Source organism: Myotis yumanensis, unplaced genomic scaffold (assembly GCF_028538775.1).
Source record: "Myotis yumanensis isolate MYYU_CA2020_CCGP unplaced genomic scaffold, mMyoYum1.0.hap1 SCAF_16, whole genome shotgun sequence".
In the NCBI taxonomy this organism is placed as follows: domain Eukaryota; kingdom Metazoa; phylum Chordata; class Mammalia; order Chiroptera; family Vespertilionidae; genus Myotis; species Myotis yumanensis.
The window spans coordinates 3,195,369-3,214,908 of NW_027223767.1; the positions used below are offsets into that span (position 1 = coordinate 3,195,369).

Here is a 19,540-nt window from a genome sequence, read left to right on the forward strand (position 1 = left end):
TAAATTTCTGAATATATCCTTAGGCTAAATTCTAAATGATACTTACTTGGCTAAAATATAAGATTGTTTGTAAATCCCTTGAGGTGTATTTCTGTGTTCTTTCTGGAAGTGTTATAAAATGCATGCAGCTGTGTAGGAGAGCTTGGTCTCACTGCAGCCTGCCACATTGTTATGTTCCCAAATCATTGTTCCTAACTGGATAGGTAAAAAGGTATTTCATTGTTTTAATTTGTATGTCTCCTGAACTGCATATATTTATTGGTCATTTTTCTTTGTGATTTGTCTTTTCTCAGTGTCCATTGGAGTTTTAATATTTTTCTTGTTTATTTTTTGGTATAGTAGTAGTACAAATTTCTTTCTGTTATATTGTTGCAGATAATTTCTGCAGGGTTGTTTTTTTTTTTCTGGTAGTATAGGTTTTTATGTCTTTTTAAAATATAGAAGTCTGAAGCTATTGTATACAGATTTATTTTTTCCATTAGAAAGATTTTTCCCATCCAAAGGTCACATGTTTTGGGGTTTTATATTCCATTTTTTAATGTTTTTAATTTATTTGGAATGTACTTTGGTATATGATGTAAGAATATGGATTTAAAACGTTTAGTAATTATTCCAGCAGCATTTACTGAGCAAGATTTATTTCCTCACTGATTTTAATTTGCTTTTTTAAATTTTATTTTAGCTACTTACATATTCTTGGATATATTTACTGTTTTCTATATTCTGCTTCATTGATTACATGATTTTAATTGTGGTAGCTATGTAATATTTTAGTATCTGATTAATCAAGTTTTCTTCAGTGTAATTTTTTTTTTTTTTTTACAATTTCTTCTTATTTATTCTTTGGGCTACTTTATCTGGTTTCCAAAAAAAAAAATCAGTGTGAATTTTGGTGAAATTGCATTACTTTAGGGAAGAATCCGCACATTTCCCAGTATTGAGCCTTCCTTTCTAGGAATATGATACATATTTTCGTTCATTATCTTTTATATTCTCTAGTAATATTTTTAAACTTCTTTTCTATAAAGGAAGAAATTGGATGATTGGGAATGGTGTAAACACTGAGAAAGACAGGCCCCAGGAAAGTCAGGAGGAGCATTTGAGAGGCAACATAAATAACTCACTTTTAGGAATTTTGAGTTTTAGCCACAGACATATCCGAGTAGTTCTTCATCTTCTGCTCAGCTCCGTGTGCAGGGGCAGTGGTTGTTGGTCAGTGGAGATGTTCTGTATTTCTTCATCGGCTAAAGAGCCATCCTTGTGCCCCGCAGGATGCTTCTCTCCTAGAGAAGGGGTCCATCACAGGAATCTGTCAGTTACAGTCCTGCTTATCTCTGCTCTCTGTGGCACTGCCCTCAGGCTTCCCGGAGTCCTTCCTGAGTTTTATCCTCTTAAACCGATCTTTCTCAGGATGATACTTTTCAAGATCATAGGATGAGATTTAGCAAAGCTGGTATACTCTTTGTTCTATTACATGTTTATCTTACTAGGTTTGGGGCTTCATCTGCCTGTCCCACTTCCTTTGTCTTCGAGCCCATTAGCTCTGTCAGAGTGACCTTCCTCCACACTTACTCGTCTGCCTTCAGGACCCAGCTTCGTGGTGAGCCTTTCTCAGCCGCCTTCTCTGACCCTCTGGGCTGGACCCGGTGCCCTGTGGTGCTCCCCAGGCCCCACGTTTACTTGGTTCACTCGTTGATTGCACTGTATTGAAACCATCTCCTGTGCATCTGCTGTGTACATCCCTATTTCAGTATACCTTGTACCACTGTGCCTGGGACGTGTAAGATAGTTAGGAAAGGTTTGTGAAATGCAAATAATCTGAACTACCTTCATGCCAGGACATAGAGATGGAGAGGTTAAACGGGTGGTTGGAAATCTTACAGCTAGAGATTAATATTTGGGAAGCATTCATGTGGAGTGGCTGTTTGAAGCTTTAGAAGCGGATGTGAGAAGGGGAGTTGAAAAAGAAGAGTAGTCAGTAACCCCCTGCCCTGCCCATCTCTGACATACCTTAGGTCAGGAGTCTGGGTGTGCAGATGGTGTAGCTCAGCCTCGGTCCCCCTGTTGGCCACAGCAAGGACAGAACTGGTTTTCAGCACAGTAAAAGCCACAGTGTGGCAGGTCTGGCAGATCCTTTCCCTTCCTGCTGTCAGCCCTTGCAGGGGCCCGGTTCCCACAGATTCCTGGAGCCCCGCGCGGGGAGGAGCTGGCAGTTGGGAGGGAATGCTTCCCCTCTGCTTGTTCTCAAAGCCACGGAAGCAGACGGAAATGTCCCCCTGGCTGGGTGGAAGAGGTCTCACTGCGCCAGTATGTTCCCTGCTGGGTATCAGAATGAAAACTTCCATGCCATCCTCTGTGTGATGATCTGCCAGTGCCCAGAAGTGTTGATGTGTTTGGGTGCCATGGGCCAAACCCATATTAAGCAAAGAAAGAGTGTGATCCACTGTAAGGGGGATTTCATAACTTGAGAGAGAGCGCTCAGACTGGACATTCAGCACAAGCACGACCAAACCAGAGACGGAAGAAAGCATTCGCCAGAAGAAATTGCTCTCACAGTTATTGTTCCTGATTTAAACTTTTCCTAGATTAAACACAAAGGACAACAGCCCTATTGAGAACAAATTAGTTTTCTGGAAAGTATTTTGTAAAACACAAAGACATCAAAATGGTGAGGTGGGACACTAGCATTCCTAGGAGGGGAAAGGAACAGGTGGAGAAGACACAATAAAAGGAGGAAACTCCTCAGCTGAAGAACGTTCTAGGCCAGATAAAGGACTCATGGAATTCTGGAAAAAGACATAACTTAATTGCTAGACTGCAGCAATAAAGACAAAAATCTACCAACTTCTGGACAGGAAGATCGGTCCGTTTTGAGGAGGATTAGGATGGCATTGGAGTGCTCATGCATAAAAGCTAGTGGTGTCTGTAGGGACTACTGACTAAAGAGCAGTAAGTCTTCTGTACCAGCCACATCGGCCTGACTTCTTACTTGCAGAACACAGAAACTGATTTTGGTTGAATTAGCAAGAAAAGTCCATTCTTAAAGGATATTGAGTTGCTGCAGAATTGTCATAGGGCTGGAGAGTGAGGCTTGGAGACTGTGCCGCCAGAAACAGTGCCTGGAGTCGCACACAGAATTGGCTCAGACTGGGCCTGCTGCTCTGCATGAGCATGGACATTGCACTGGACACGCTGGCACAAGCCTACAGTGGGCACCTGGGACATTGCCTGTCAGGATCTTGATCTTTCTACAGCCACCATAGCTGCCAGTGCGTATTTGCCATCATAGTCCTTGCTTTGCAGCGTTAGTTCCTGAGTCAGAGTTTGGGGCAGGTGTAAATAATGGCAGGTTCAAGGGGCTGAGGGTGGAGGTGAGGAAGCCAACATCTGACATTTTCAGCTTATTTAATGGGAAGCGGACGCTGCCTTCAACCCAGACTAATAGAGTGGTGATGCCCACAAGCATAGGAAAGAAAGGTTTAAAAGCTAGGTAGTCAGAAAGAATGCCAGGTACAAATTCTCCTGCCAAGATATTATTCAATGAGTCATGGCAAAAGAAAGATCTTTATAGACATGAAGGATTTATATACCCTACGAGCAAATATTCAAATGTGCAATTAGATATAGTATTTGGGTCAGTAGAAGGATCAAGATAGAGGAAGAGGAAGAACTTAAGAAAATGTTGAGAAATGAATCTTGCAAATGAAACATTGAATTGTCGTATCGTAAATCAGCAAGATAGATACGAGTCGCCTTAATGAACTAATTAATTAGGAGTCGTTTATTGCAGCCCAGAGGGAGGTGTTTCTTCCAAATCTCTGAGCGAAGACACAGGGGAAGTTTCCTGTATTTATACCTTTTGGGCTCTTTGTCTGCAAATTTTACAAAGAGCTCTGTGTTAGTTATCGTTACAGTTTGTAATCTTGGATACATAAGGAACAAACATTTGGCATAAGAATACGGGAATTATTGTCAGTATTAGTCCATTACATTAGATGGCTAGCTTGCAAGATCAGACAGTTAAGTTTTTATCTTTTTCTATTATTCAAACTAAAACAGTTATTCTACAGAATAAGAAACTTTCTAAAAATGACAGAGTTTACAGAACAAGGGACTATCTAACAATAGCAGAGAATTTCAAACAGCAGTTTTTATACAAGATGGAGGTAACTATGCTTCAATATACATAAATGGAGGAAACTAATGCGGCTGAAATTCATAATGTATTCTTGAAAAGAAAGATCTCACATTTAGGGAAAATCTAAGAAATAGCTCAGAATTCAGAATTCTAGACTATCACAGCAAAACCCAGGATTTCGGGTGCTGGTCCAGCATTGAGATGTGGAAGTACTCTACATTAATCTTGCCGTTAGTGGTGGGGGTTGGGGGCATAGTTACTTGATTTTGACAAAGGTATAGTTACGGCTGTTAGGAATGATCGGTAACCACAAACAGGATAGAAAAGCATAGTATTCCCAAAATAACAGATTGAGGATGATAATGAGGAGTAAGCCGGTAGAAAGGAATAAAGAGAAGCAATATCAAATCAGCAAAAGCGAGTTAAAAAGTTAAACAGAACAATATGCTGAAGGAAGAACCAAGATGGCGGCATAGGTAAACACCGGAGATTGCTGCCGCAAACAACCACTTCAAAAATACAACTAAAAGCAGAACGGACATCACCCAGAACCACAGGAAAGCTGGCTGAGGAGAGATTCTTCAACTAGAAGGAGAGAGAACAGCATACCGAGGCTCAGAGGAGGCGCAGTGTGGAAAATACAAAGGTGCGGAGGTGCGTGCGCAGAGCGGGCTGGTGGCTGAGGGCGAGGTTGTCGTTTTCAATCAGGAGGGAGTCTCAAACTCTGGGCTCCAGATCCGGGCGAGTCTCTAGGGACTCAGACTCAAACGGGAGAGGCGGGATTGTCTGGCACCAGTCGGAACGTGAGGGCAGCTTTCTCTCTGAGGTTTGCAGTGGTTGCTGGGGTTCTGAGAAGCAGAGCCTCTGGGAACGAGACTGAGAGCAGCCATAACTGCTCCCTCCACCCGCCCTGTTGATCCCTTGCGACCCGCCCCGCCCAAGCCCTGTGCAGAGCCATTTGCCAGATAGCCTCAGGCAAAGACTAGATTAGCGCCTCTCCAGAGGACAGAAGTTTTCTCACGGCAGACACAGCTGATTCTCACAGCCAGTCGGCCTGGTGGTCAAACCCCTCTAGTATTAACTACAACAATCAAGGCTTAACTAGAACAAGACTGCGCACAAAGACCACTAGGGGGTACACCAAGAAAGCATAAGAAATGCGGAAACAAAAAAACATGACAGAAATGGAGGATATGGAGCTAAAAAACGCAATTTTGAGGGCTTGCAATAATGTGTTAGAAGCAGCCAATAAACTTGATGAGAGCCTCAAGAAAACTAATGATACCCTCGATGTTGTGATAAAGAACCAACTAGAAATTAAGCATTCACTGACTGAAATAAAGAATATTATACAGACACCCAACAGCAGACCAGAGGAGTGCAAGAATCAAGTCAAAGATTTGAAATTCGAAGAAGCAAAAAACACCCAACCGGAAAACCAAAATGAAAAAAGAATCCGAAAACACGAAGATAGTGTAAGGAGCCTCTGGGGCAGCTTCAAGCGCACTAATATCAGAATTATAGGGGTGCCAGAAGATGAGAGACAGCAAGATATTGAAAACCTATTTGAAGAAATAATGGCAGAAAACTTCCCCCACCTGGTGAAAGAAATGGACTTACAGGTCCAAGAAGCGCAGAGAACCCCAAACAAAAGGAATCCAAAGAGGACCACTCCAAGACACATCATCATTAAAATGCCAAGAGCAAAAGACAAAGAGAGAATCTTAAAAGCAGCAAGAGAAAGAGACTCAATTACCTACAAGGGAATACCCATACGACTGTCAGCTGATTTCTCAACAGAAACGTTGCAGGCCAGAAGGGAATGGCAAGAAATAGTCAAAGTGATGAATGCCAAGAACCTACAACCAAGATTACTTTATCCAGCAAAGCTATCATTCAGAATTGAAGGTCAGATAAAGAGCTTCGCAGATAAGGAAAAGCTAAAGGAGTTCATCACCACCAAACCAGTATTATACGAAATGCTGAAAGGTATCCTGTAAGAAGAGGAAGAAGAAGAAAAAGGTAAAGATACAAATTGTGAACAACAAACATGCATCTATCAACAAGTGAATCTAAGAATCAAGTGAATAAATAATCTGATGTACATAATGAACTGGTGATTATAATGAATCAGGGACATAGAAAGGGAATGGACTGACTATTCTTGGGGGGGAAAGGGGAGTGGGAGATGCGGGAAGAGACTGGACAAAAATCGTGCACCTATGGATGAGGACAGTGGGTGGGGAGTGAGGGCGGAGGGTGGGGCGGGAACTGGGAGGAGGGGAGTTATAGGGGGGGGAAAGAGGAACAAATGTAATCTGAACAATAAAGATTTAATTAAAAATTAAAAAAAAAAAAGAACAATATGCTATATATGCCAGGTCCATTGAAACAAAACAAAACAAAAAAAAGTTAAACAAGAGTTAATAAATTGTAAACAAAATGAAGCACAAAAATAAAGCCAAATATCCCCACAATAAATATTCTTAAGCTAAACTCATATAATAAAAAACAAAGATAAGCAATATTAGTATTAGACAAAGCAGAATGCAAGAACAAAAGCATTAAAGAGGACAGAGAGGGACGTTATATACTGATATAAACTAAAAATATATGACCATCTTTAAACTTCAGCAATAAAATACATAGAACAAAAAATGAGAATAAAAGAAGAATTTGATTTTTTAAACCATATTTTACTCGGAGATGTAAATTGACAGATCAAGGAACTTGATCGCCAACTTGGATGCCCACAGGGACTAGTTGGGCAACATGAATATGTGTTATTAGGAGTATGGCAGTGGAGATGATGGGGATTGCACAGTGAACTAGAGAATGTATACCTTGCCTAAAGGCATTGAGATTCATACGTTTTAAAGCATTTAAAAAAATCAGTTTTTAAAGGATATTGAGTTGCTGCAGAATTACCAGCCAAACAAAACATATCTGTAACTTGCAGGCTGCCAGTTTTCAAACTCTGAGACAAATAAAAAAAGCCAAAATATAGAGGGTTGGTTTTTTTTATTGTTGTAAATCCTCACATGAGGATACTTTTTCCATTGATTTTTAGAGAGAGTTGAAGGGGGTGGGTGGGGGAGGGTAGAAGGGGAGGAAGAGAGAGAAAAACAAACATCCATGTGAGAAGGACACATCCATTGGTTGCCTCCCAGACACAGCCAGAATGGGCCAGGATTGAACCTGCAACCCTTCAGTATGTGGACCAACACTAACCACTGGGCAATGCCAGCCAGGGCAAAAATATAGGGTTTTTAAATAACACATTCAACAAATTTATAGATGGGGGAATAGACATTCTTCCTAGATCTGTGAATTGTTCACAGAACTTGATCACGTAACTTTGTCACAGAAAACAAAAAGTAAAATACAGCCCTGGCCGTGGTTAGAGCATCTGCTGCTCACGGAAGTGTGGCAGGTTCAATCCCCTGTTTGGGGAGGCAACCAATCATTGTTGCCAATCATTTGTCTCTCTCTCTCTCTTTCCTTCCTCTCCCCGTCCCACTCTCCCTTCCTCCCTCCCTCCCTCCTTTCTACTCTCTCTGAAAGTCAATGGAAAAAATATCCTGAGGTGAGGATTAACAACAACAAAAAAGTAAAAATATAAAAATTAAGATTTTTATGTGCAATAATCTGTTATCTTAATAAATTAAATTAGTGGTAAAAAAGATGATTATTTTAAAAAACTACTTTGGAATTCAGAGACACGTTTTAAAATAATTTCTGCACCAAAAGAAAGTTAAAACAACAATTATAAATCAGAGATAAATGGAGAAGGAGAGCTTTGTAGCAAAATGTGTGGAATAGAGTTAATGCTATACTCAGGAGAATGTATAATCATCAGTGCTTTTATTAATATAAAAAAGACTGAAAATATATGAGCAAAATATTCACCATATGAAACTAAGAAAGGAAACAAAATAAAGAAACAAATTAAGCCCAGCCGGCGTGGCTCAGTGGTTGAGCATCGACCTATGAGCCAGGAGGTCACAGTTCGATTCCTGTTCAGGGCACATGCCTGGGTTGTGGGCTTGATCCCCGTGGAGGGCATGCAGGAGGCAGCCGATCAGCGATTCTCTCTCATCATTGATGTTTCTCTCTCTCTCTTCCTCTCTGAAATCAATTTTAAAAATTAAATAATCAAAAATAAAATGAAATAAAATAACTAAAAAATATTTTTAAAAATAAATAATGATAAAAACTGAAATAAAATATAAAACGATAAAGAAGATAAAAGATAAAGTACCACTTCTTTGAAAAGACTTTGGAAACTTTCTGATTGAAGAAAAAAAGGAAAAAATGTTAAAAATGAAGAAGGATCTATTATCTCATGTATTGAAGAAATTAAAAATACAGTCTATAGTAATAATTAGAAAAACTGTAGGAAATGGAAGTATTATCACTGTTATTTAACATTGTTTTGGTGTTTATGCAATATGTCAAAAACATCTTTCAGCTTACATATTGAAAAGAAAGAAAACCAAATTAATCCCAAGAATAAGGACATTTGTAAGTGATTGTATATAAAATAAATATAAAAAGAACAATGGCTTTTTTTCTATGCTAGCAATAGCTGGTTAGCACTGGAAATTGAAAAAAAGCCAATTCACAGGTGTCATAAAGTATCTAGGAATAATTTTAACTGAGTATTATAGTACATAAGGTGAAAAGTATTAAATGTCATTGTGGTTCATAAAACAAGCCTCAAAATAATGGAGAAACTACATTCCAGGGTGGGCTGATTTAATATTGTACAATTATTAATCCTCAAATTAACATGCCTGGATATCACACAAATTCCCCCCCCCCCCCCCCCCATTATTTCTTAGGAAAAAAGGAAGATCCTTACATTCAAGCCTTACAAAGTGACATTTTTAACTGGGCATGTTCTTTTTTTTATGTTTTTATTGATTTCAGAGAGGAAGGGAGAGGGGAAGATAGAAACATCAATGATGAGAATTATCAACCGCCTGCCTCCTGCATGCCCCCTACCGGGGATCAATCCCCCAACCTGAGCATGTTCCCTGACTGGGAATGGAACCATGACCTCTTGGAAGCAAAAATATAGAGGTTTTAAATAACACATTCACACAAAATTGGCTCAGGCTGGGCACTGCTGCCCAACCACTGAGCAGGTCATCACTCAGCCACTGAGCCACACTGGCGGGGCTAACTGGGCATGTTATTCATTCTGCATAACAAAATAATATTCGGGGAAGATTGACTAAAATAACCTCATTTTGTTTTAATTTTAGAGTTTTGTAGAGGCCAACTGAGAGAATTGGTTTAGAAAAAGTGAGACAAATTTAAAACATTTACTATTTATTATGTGGGGCATTACATGTTGTTGAATTGAGGTGTGAAAGATTATGACAGTACAGTAAGTGGGTAGGTTGCAGAGATCACAAATACTGGTATATACCCACAGGAGGAATTTTTAAAAATTGACCCAATATCATGTGAATATGTATTTATGACTTGGTAAATTTTCAGTGACAGCGTGATATTGTCACTGGATTCAAAAACGCCAAATCTCAAAACAGCTTAGGTGGGTTCTGCAAATTCGAATAGATGGCTTAAAAGTAGCTCTAGTAATGATGAAGACAGTGATGTAGAACATGCAGGTGATGAATTTGGATAAAAATTTTCTTGAAAAATGAGTATGGGATTAATATTTCTAAATGAATATATTTTATATGTGATTTAAAATACATCTAAATATAAATTTATTGTATTATCTATAATAATAAAAGTGTAATATGCTAATTAGACCAGACATCCTTCTGGACATCCTTCCAGGCGACCTTCCAGATGAAGCTGGGGTTGCAGCTGTGGGATAGAGGCAGCCGCCTCGGCTACGAGAGAGGGATTCAGGCAGTTGCCAGCGGTTGTGAGGGAGGGATTGAGGCAGCGGGTGTGGCTGCGAAGGCCTACTCTTGCATGAATTTCATGCATCGGGCCTCTAGTATATATTATATAATGTAATAAGGCATTATATATAATTATATATTAACATATAATGTAATAAGTATTTAAGAACACATTTTCTGTGTAAATAGGTAATACATATTACATATTAAATCTATATATAGTTGATCCTTGAACAACAAGGATTTGAACTGTGCGTGTCCACTTATACATCAGTTTTTTTCAATAAATATAAAGTTGGCTTTCTGTATTGGTGGATTTCGTATTCGCACATTCAACCACCCATAGGTACAAGAAAGTATTTTCAATCCACTACTGGGAATCCGCAGATGCAGAGGGCTGACTGTATGCATTGTTCTATAATATATTAAAGGCTAATACGCAAAGTGTCCCCTCGGGAGTTTGACTGGGAGACCGGGAGTTCAATTGCTTGCTATGACGTGCGCTGACCAACAGGGGGTGGCACGGAACAAAGGAAAGTCCCGGCCGGCAGCCAGCAGCCTGGGAAGGAAGGCCCTGCCGGCAGGCCCCAGCCGGCAGCCGGAAGGCCCCGATCAGCCCTGATCACTGGCCAGGCCTAGGGACCCTACCCGTGCATGAATTTCATGCACTGGGTCTCTAGTTTTATATAAAGGACTTGGGCATCCTCGGATTTTGGTATCCATTCATGGTGGGGGCCAGAGGGGAATCAGTCCCTCACAGGTACCGAGGGGGACTCAGAAGTTATTTGTGGATTTTTGACTGTATGGGTGTTGGCACCCCAATCCCTATGTTGTTCAAGGGTCAACTATATTTATATACTAGAGGCCTGGTGCATGAATTCATGCACCAGTGGGGTCCCTTGGCCTGGCCTGTGGGATTGGGCTGAAACCTGCTCTCCAACATCCCCCTAGGGGTCCTGGATTGCAGGAGGGCGCAGGCCAGGCCAAGGGACCCCACTGGTGCACAGTCAAGGCCAGGGAGGGATGTGGGAGGTTGGCCAGCTGGGGAGGGACTGCAGGAGGGCTCCAGGGCGTGCCTGGCCTGTCTCGCTCAGTTCTGATCGACTGGACCACAGCAGCAAGCTAACCTACTGGTTGGAGCATCTGCCCCCTGGTGGTCAGTGCACATCATAGCGACTGGTCGACTGTCTGCCCCCTGCTGGTCAGTGCACATCATAGCGAGCGGTTGAGTGGCCTTAGCATATTATGCTTTGATTGGTTGAACGGCTGACTGGTCAACCAGACACTTAGCATATTAGGCTTTTATTAGATAGGATAAGTATTATATAAATTAAGATAAGGATTTGACTATTTCCAGAATAAAAGCTTACTTAAGTTGATCAAGAAGCTTGTATTTTGTTTTATTTTTGCTCTTTGAGGAAATGGTTATCATTTTATATTTATATTAGAATTAAATTTAGTTGCAAGTGAAAAAACCCCCCAAATAATAATGGCTTAAACAAGATCCAAGTTTATTTCTCATGTAAGGGTGTTGGTGGATGGTCCAGGCTCGGTGGTGTGTGGGCTCAGGCTCCTGGTGATTTCTGGGTCCGCTGTGTGAGACCCTGACCTCATGGTCCCAAACCTGGCATTTGCATTTCAGGCAGCAGGATGATGGAAAGGGTGAGCACTGCCCAAAAATGCTTCATCCAAGTGGCCAGAACCTGGTCACCCAGACACATGCAGCTGCAAAAGAGGCTGGAGAATGTCCAACAAAAAGTGACAGTGCTGAGGAAGAAAAAGAAAAGAAGTGCTGGGGTAGAACCAACCTCTGCTTAGACATATGTAATAATCTGGGGGAAGTACTGCAAAATATCCTGAATATATGAGGCACACAGACAAGGAAAAACTAAAACAAATAAAACAAGAAAAAACGAAATGCCAAAGAGGTGGTGAGACAAAAAGAAAAAAACAAAAAACAAGACAAAGATATTGAACATCACTGTAGTCAGACAAATGGAAATCAAAAGAAACCATTTTTCACCCATTAAAAGGAATGAGAACTTGCACTGCTGGTGCTGTGAATGATCACAATCTTTTTGGAAAGCAATTCAGAGTAGCTATTGAGATTGAAACTCTGTTCTTTATTTTTTTTATTATTGTTGCCAGTATTACAGATGTCCCCCCTTTGCCCACCTCCAACCAGCCCCCCTCCCCCACCCCACGCCTTTACCACATTATCTGTGTCCATGCATTATGCATATATGCATACAGTATATGTGTGTGTTTGTTTTTAGCATTTCAAGTGGAAGTACTTTTATTTCAAGGCACCATAATATGATGGTCTCTCTAAGAACACTTCTGCCTCGTGTGAAAATCCAAAAAAAACCCAAAACCCCAAAAAGTCCTGCCCGGTGATCACAGCCACCCATCAACTTGGTTAACATGATTGTGTTCAACAGGGCATGGGTGGCAGGGGACCTGACACCACCATTACAATCAGCAGCCTTGGAGCAGATCCCCCTGCCGAGGCCCCGAAAGGACAGCCAGATAAACTGAACACTTGTAATTAGAGAGAGCCAGTGGGACCCTCAAAACCAAACATCCATGTAAACGTGTCAGCATGGCGTCTCCCTCTTCCTCCCCCTCCTCCCCCTCCTCCTCCTCCTCCTCCTCCTCCTGCTCCTCCTCCTCGCCCTCGCTCATTCCCCTCCTTGCTCGTTCCCCTGGAGTGTGGATGTCAGCTTGTGTTGCAAAGGGGCTGCCAGTTTGTTGGATGTCTTTTTGAGACGCGCTGCCCGGGTGGGCACTGTTCACGTGCAGGGACAGGTCCTCCGGGGTGTGTGTGTGTGTGTGTGTGTGTGTGTGTGTCCCGGCACAGCTTGTGGGCCCACTGCTCTGCACCCCTGAACTCTGTCCAGCCTTGCCGGGGGGGGGGGGGGGGGGGGGGGGCTTGGTTGCAGACTGTCACACTTGCAGGGGCGAATGCCTGTGCGCTGCGGGTGTCCCTCTGCAGGTCAAAGGTGTCCTTGCAGCCCTTCCACAGTAGGTGCACCGGTGCCCCTTCACCTGGTCGTGGCACTTGCGGTGCCGGTTGAGCATACGCTGGAGGCGGAAGCCCGTGCCACACAGGCCACAGCTGTGAACTGCCCAGTCCCTGCCTGTGCCTGGCGACCGAGCGCTGTTCGCAGCCAGGTGTCCACCGGGGTCCTCGGCGTCTCCAAGCTCCAGGGTTTCGCGCTCGGGGTGGGGTGCGCAGGGACTAGGTGCTCTGGTGCCTCCAGGCTGCCCCGCACCGCTGCTGCAGCCACCGCTGTGGCAGTCCTGGGGTGGGGGTCGCAGAAAAGAACACTGGGATGTGGGTATCTGCCCTTTCCTCGTCCGTCCGGGAGCTCACCCCAGCTGCGGACCGAGATCCCCGGGCTCCTCCGCTTTACCAGGAAGACTTTGGGCATGATGGGGCCCCCTCTGGGCCCCCTCCTCCTGGCTGCTCCCTGCTAGGGCTGAGTCCCCGTTCTGGCTGCCAGAGCCCACCTTCCTGCCTAGCCGGCCCTCTCCCTCCGCTCCTTCCACCCCCTGCTGCAGCGCGCCCTGGCCTATCCAGTATATGTTCTCTGGTTAATTTCTTCCTGCTCCCCCAATGACTCTCCCTCTGCCATCTGTCAGTCTGTTCCATGTATCCATGCCTCTGGACCTTTTTTGTTCATCAGTTTATTTTGTTATCAGATTCCACATATAAGTGAGATCATGTGATATTTGTCTTTCTCTGACTGACTTATTTCCCTTTGCATAATGCTCTCCAGGTCCCTCCATGCTGTCTCAAAGGGTAAGAGATCCTTTTTTACTGCTGCGTAGTATTCCATGGTGTAAATGTACCACAGCTTTTTTATCCACCCCTCTACTGATGGGTACTAGGCTATTTCCAGATCTTAGCTATTGTAAATACGAACATGGGGGTGCATATATTCATTCTGAATGGTGTTTTGGGATTCTTAGGATATATTCATAGAAGTGGAATCTCTGGGTCAAATGGCAGGTCCATTTTTAATTTTATGAGGAAACTCTATACTGTTTTCCACAGTGGCTGCCCCAGTCTTCCTTCCCACCAGCAGCGTATTAGGGTTCCCTTTTCTCCATATCCTCGCCAGCACTTGTTTGTTGATTTATTGATAGTAGCCATTCTGGCTGTGAAGTGTGAAGTGATGCCTCGTTATAGTTTTAATTTGCATCTCTCTAATGACTAGTGATGTTGAGCATTTTTTCATATGTCTCTTGGCCTTCTGTATGTCTTCTTTGGAGAAGTGTCTATTCAGGTTCTTTGTCCATTTTTTAATTGTATTGTCTTCTTGCTGTTGAGTTATATAAGTTCTTTATAAATTTTGGAAATTAACCCTTTATCAGATGTATCATTGGTGAATATGTTCTCTCATATAATGGGTTTCCTTTTCATTTTGTTGATGGTTTCTTTTGCTGTACAGAAGCTTTTTAATTGATGTAGTCCCATTTGTTTATTTTTTCCTTTGTTCGCCTTGCCCTAGGAGATGTGGTGGCAAAAATACTGCTACATGAGATGTCTGAGATTTTTTTTTTCCCAGTTGGGAAAACAAAGTATCTTATTTTTATTTATTTTTATTTTTTTATTTTTAATTAAATCTTTATTGTTCAGATTATTACAGTTGTTCCTCTTTTTTCCCCCCATAGCTCCCCTCCACCCGGTTCCCCCCCCACCCTTCACCCTCACTCCCCCTCACTGTCCTCATCCATAGGTGCATGATTTTTGTCCAGTCTCTTCCCGCATCCCCCACACCCCTTTCCCCCCAAGAATAGTCAGTCCACTCCCTTTTTATGCCCCTGATTCTATTATAATCACCAGTTTATTCTGTTCATCAGAGTATTTATTCACTTGATTTTTAGATTCACTTGTTGATAGATGTGTATTTGTTGTTCATAATTTGTATCTTTACCTTTTTCTTCTTCTTCCTCTTCTTAAAGGATACCTTTCAGCATTTCATATAATACTGGTTTGGTGGTGATGAACTCCTTTAGCTTTTCCTTATCTGTGAAGCTCTTTATCTGACCTTCAATTCTGAATGATAGCTTTGCTGGATAAAGTAATCTTGGTTGTAGGTTCTTGGCATTCATCACTTTGAATATTTCTTGCCACTCCCTTCTGGCCTGCAAAGTTTCTGTTGAGAAATCAGCTGACAGTAGTATGGGTACTCCCTTATAGGTAACTGAGTTTCTTTCTCTTGCTGCTTTTAAGATTCTCTCTTTGTCTTTTGCCCTTGGCATTTTAATTATGATGTGTCTTGGTGTGGTCCTCTTTGGATTCCTTTTGTTTGGGGTTCTCTGCGCTTCCTGGACTTGTAAGTCTATTTCTTTCACCAGGTAGGGGAAGTTTTCTGTCATTATTTCTTTAAATAGGTTTTCAATATCTTGCCCTCTCTCTTCTTCTGGCACCCCTATAATTCGGATGTTGGTACGCTTGAAGTTGTCCCAAAGGCTCCTTACACTATCTTCGTATTTTTGGATTCTTTTTTCATTTTGTTTTTCCGGTTGGGTGTTTTTTGCTTCTTCGTATTTCAAATCTTTGACTTGATTATTGCGATCCTCTAGTCTGCTGTTGGAACTCTGCATAATATCCTTTATTTCAGTCAGTGTATGCTTAATTTCTAGTTGGTCCTTTTTCATAACCTCGAGGGTCTCACTAGATTTCTTGAGGGTCTCACTACATTTATCGGTGGTCTCACCAGACTTTTTTAGGGTCTTACTAAATTTATTGGCGGTTTCTAGAAAGTTCTTGAAAAACCTTAAAAGTGTGGTTTTGAACTCTATATCCAGTCGTTTGCTTTCCTCCATTTCTGTCATTTTTGACCTGTTTCTTTGTCTCTGCATTTTTTATGCTTCCCTGTGTTGGTAGAGTGGCTTTGTGTGCTAGGTGTCCTATAGGGCCCAATGGCTCAGCCTCCCCAATTACCTGAGGTGGACACTCTTGGTGCACCCCTTTGTGGGCTTTGTGCACAGTCTTGTTGTAATTAAGCCTTGATTGTTGTAGGTTTCACTGGGAGGAATTGACCTCCAGGCCAATTAGCTGTGAGAGTCAGCTGTGTCTACAGTGGGAGAACTTCTGTGCTGAAGACACCCTTATGAGGCAAGACTTGCTTCAGTGGGGCTTTGGTGCTCACTGAGTCTGCCCCCTGAGTGTGTCCCTTATGGATCTGAGGAGTTGTAATTGGATGGTCCCACTCTGACCACTGGATACACTGGCTCTTGGATCTAAGGAGGTGCTAATTTAGCCTCTGCCTGAGCCTACCCAGCAGGAGCTACGAAGAGATCTGCAGATTCCTCTTCTTTGTTTGGGGTTTGGAGGTGCCCAAATGAGGCCCAGCTGTGAAGCAATGCAAGCTGCTGTGGGGCCTTGGGCCTTCTCTTGGAAGTTCTGGGTCTGTCTGGCCCAGCTGCAGTTTGTTAGGTAATTTTCAGATTGCAAAGGGCCAGGGCATTCATATTCAAAAGCCTCTGCGTGCAGCTTGGGTGGGCCAGGGTCTCAGGGAATAAACAGGGCAGAGCAAACAGCTATGGCTGATCCTCAGCCCTGCCCTAAGGGGCCCCGCGTCTCAGTGTCCTGGTAATTGCTGCAAGCACCTTTGAGAGAAAGCCGCCCTCGAGTTCCGAGTTCTGCCCACTGCCAGATAGTCCAGTTTCTCCCCGTATGAGTCTGGGTCCCCAGAGACTCACCTGGAACTGGAGTTCAGAGCAGTCGGGGCTTGTGACTCCCTCCCGATTCAAAAAGACAGCCGCATCCTCAGTTGCCAGCCCTTGCCGCGTGCGCCTCCGTACCTCTGCACTTCGGCACCTCCTCTGAGTCTCAGTGTGCTTTTCTCTTTCCTTCTAGTTGTAGAATTCCCACTCAGCCAGCCTTTCTGTGGTTCTGGATGATGTCCGTTTTATCTTTTAGTTGTATTTTTGAATTTGTTGTGGGAGGCAGCAATTTCCGGTGTTTACCTATGCCGCCATCTTGGTTTCTCCGTCGAGATGTCTGAGATTTTACTGCCTGCTTTCTTCTAGAATTCTTATGGTTTCACGACTTACATTTAAATCTTTTATCCATTTTTAGCTTATTGTGGGGCACGGTATAAATTGGTGGTCTAGTTTCACTTTTTTGCAAATAACCTATACAATTTTTCCAGCACCATTTATTGGAGACTGTCTTTACTGCATTGTCTGCTCTTGCCTCCTTTGTCATATATTAAGGATGTGGGTTGATTTTGGAGGTCTCTGTTCTGAGACTACGTTGGAAACACCACACCACATTGTCCAACAAACAGCCCAGCTGAGCTCCTATCTGACAGTGTCACCTGTCAGACATGCGAGTGAGCCAGGTGGGCTGTCTGGCCCAGCCACGTCCTCAAGTGACTGCAGCGCCAGCCATTCTTTGACTGTAACCACCTGAGAGCATCTAAGTGAGAACTGTCTGGCCAAGCCCTCCCCAAATTTATGATCTGCTAAGTAATAGGCAAAGTAAAATGGTTGTTTTAACCAATGAAGTTATGGGGAAGCTTGTCCTGAAATAATGGCAACTGGAATGTGAGGATTTAGTAAGTAGCATCTTGACTGTGATGATGTTCATTCTCGTGTTAGAAGAGCCTTTATAGAGCTGATCCCAACTGCTTATTGCACACAGCTAAATGGTCTCATAAACAGCTGTTTGCCTCTTTGCAATCACAGTAGTCTTAAAGTTCAGTATCCCATTTTTCAATCAAAATTATAATTTAAGTATATATTATGCATAAGTATAATGCATGCTAAGCAGTATATTTAATTTTAATTTTTGATTGTTGGCTAATATCCTCTGCTGGGTCTGAAGCCCTTTTTGTTTGTTTTAAACTGGTGTACGAGACATACGTTGTCGTATTACTACTACACAATGTACTACTATATCGGGGAGCTCACTTCATCTTTGCTCAGCTCACGTTATGAACACTTTGTGTTTGATGTTTGTGTCCTGCACCTACTTTCCTCTTCTTTCAGACATTCTCCTTGGATAAGTCACTGTTTTCCCATTTTCAGTGGATCAGCATATCCCCTTGACCTCAATAAGTCAGGGATGGTACAGACGCAGTCAGCATGAAATGCAAGGAGTCATTTGTTGGGGCTACTGGGGGAGACTTCGTTCTCTTATTGGACTTGATGGTGAGGCCTAGAGCTGCCAAAGGCTTCGTGCAGCCGTAAGTGCAGTTTACTGGTGAAGGTGGCCTCTTGAGGAGGCTGAGCAAGAGACGGAGAGAAACCACCCTACACACATATTGCTAGTGAGCTGGACCTGAAGTTGGACACGCTCCTAGACTTGCAGTTAGGCAAGCCAAAAACTTCTTTTTATCGTTGCAAGCTTGAGTTGGGTTTTCTGTTGCAATGAAAAGATTCCTGATTCATAGTGACCACTTCTGCAGCATTTTTGAGATTCTGGGTAAATTTCAGAGGGACCTTGCTAAATCAAAGGATCTCCAGGCAATTCATCTGATGAATGACCCTGGGTCCTTTGAGGCCTAGTGGGAAGGATTAGGAATGTTTTGCTTAAAGAATAGAAAACCAAGGGGAACAAAGCTGCCTTCAGTTACTCAGATGTCATGTGGAAGAAGCAATGAACTTGTTCTTTGTGGTTCCAGATTGTTTCAGAACTGGAACCACCTCATACCATGTTAACGAAGGAAGAATCAGCCAGATATAAAGAAGGACTGTCCAACTCTTAGAGCTGCTCAGCCGCGGCAGGGCTGCTGATGTGGGACTGTTCACTGACACTATCAGTGGCAGCTGGAATATGAGAGTTTAGTAAATAGCAACAGAAGTTGGGTGCTATTGATACTACTCTGTGTGCAAGATTAGGCTACATGATTTCTCTGTTTCTTACAGTTTTGAAATAATATAATTTTATGCTTCCTTAGGTATCAGAAGGCATATTTATTATGTGACCCTTGGAAAAATTGTGAAGTCTCAGACTCTCAGTTTCCTTATCTGTAAAATGAAGATAGCACTTTTCAAACTGATTTTTGTTAGCTTAGAATTAATGTGTATGAAAATGCTTTGAAAACCAAAGCACTACACAAATGTAAGCTTCTATTATCATTTCCTACATGTGAACTCTAGTTTAAAGAACGTGGACTGCTCCTTAAAGTTCTTTCATGGGTGGTTTAAAAGAAAAAGTGATGTTAATCCAAAGAGGATTTAGCATGCCCAGTCCACCTAATTTTCCAATTTCTTCCATTGTAAGTGCAGAGGAATTTAGTACCTTTTAATGGTGGAACTTGGAAGTTTCTTAGTGATCACTGTGAGACAGATCTATAACTGAGCCAAGCGTGTAATTTTAGGGAGTCAGAGCTAAATTGTGATCGATAGGTCATTCTAAGTTGCATCAAGCCCCACAAATCACAAAGTCAGTCTTTTCCCATCTCTACGGAAAGGAAGGCTGCACATAGAGAGGCAAGTTTTTTAATTCACTAAAGCTCCACCACCCTCGGCTCCTCCTCCTCCTTTTTTTTAA

At 42.5% G+C, this 19,540-nt stretch overlaps 1 protein-coding gene and 1 pseudogene across 9 annotated transcripts in view; one reads left to right on the plus strand and one right to left on the minus strand.

The window, feature by feature from the left end:
* Window positions 1-19,540, plus strand: part of SPECC1 (sperm antigen with calponin homology and coiled-coil domains 1) — a 227,888-nt gene that overhangs the window by 106,028 nt on the left and 102,320 nt on the right. The window lies entirely within an intron of this gene.
* Window positions 12,705-13,457, minus strand: LOC138994511 (transcription factor Ovo-like 2 pseudogene; annotated as a pseudogene).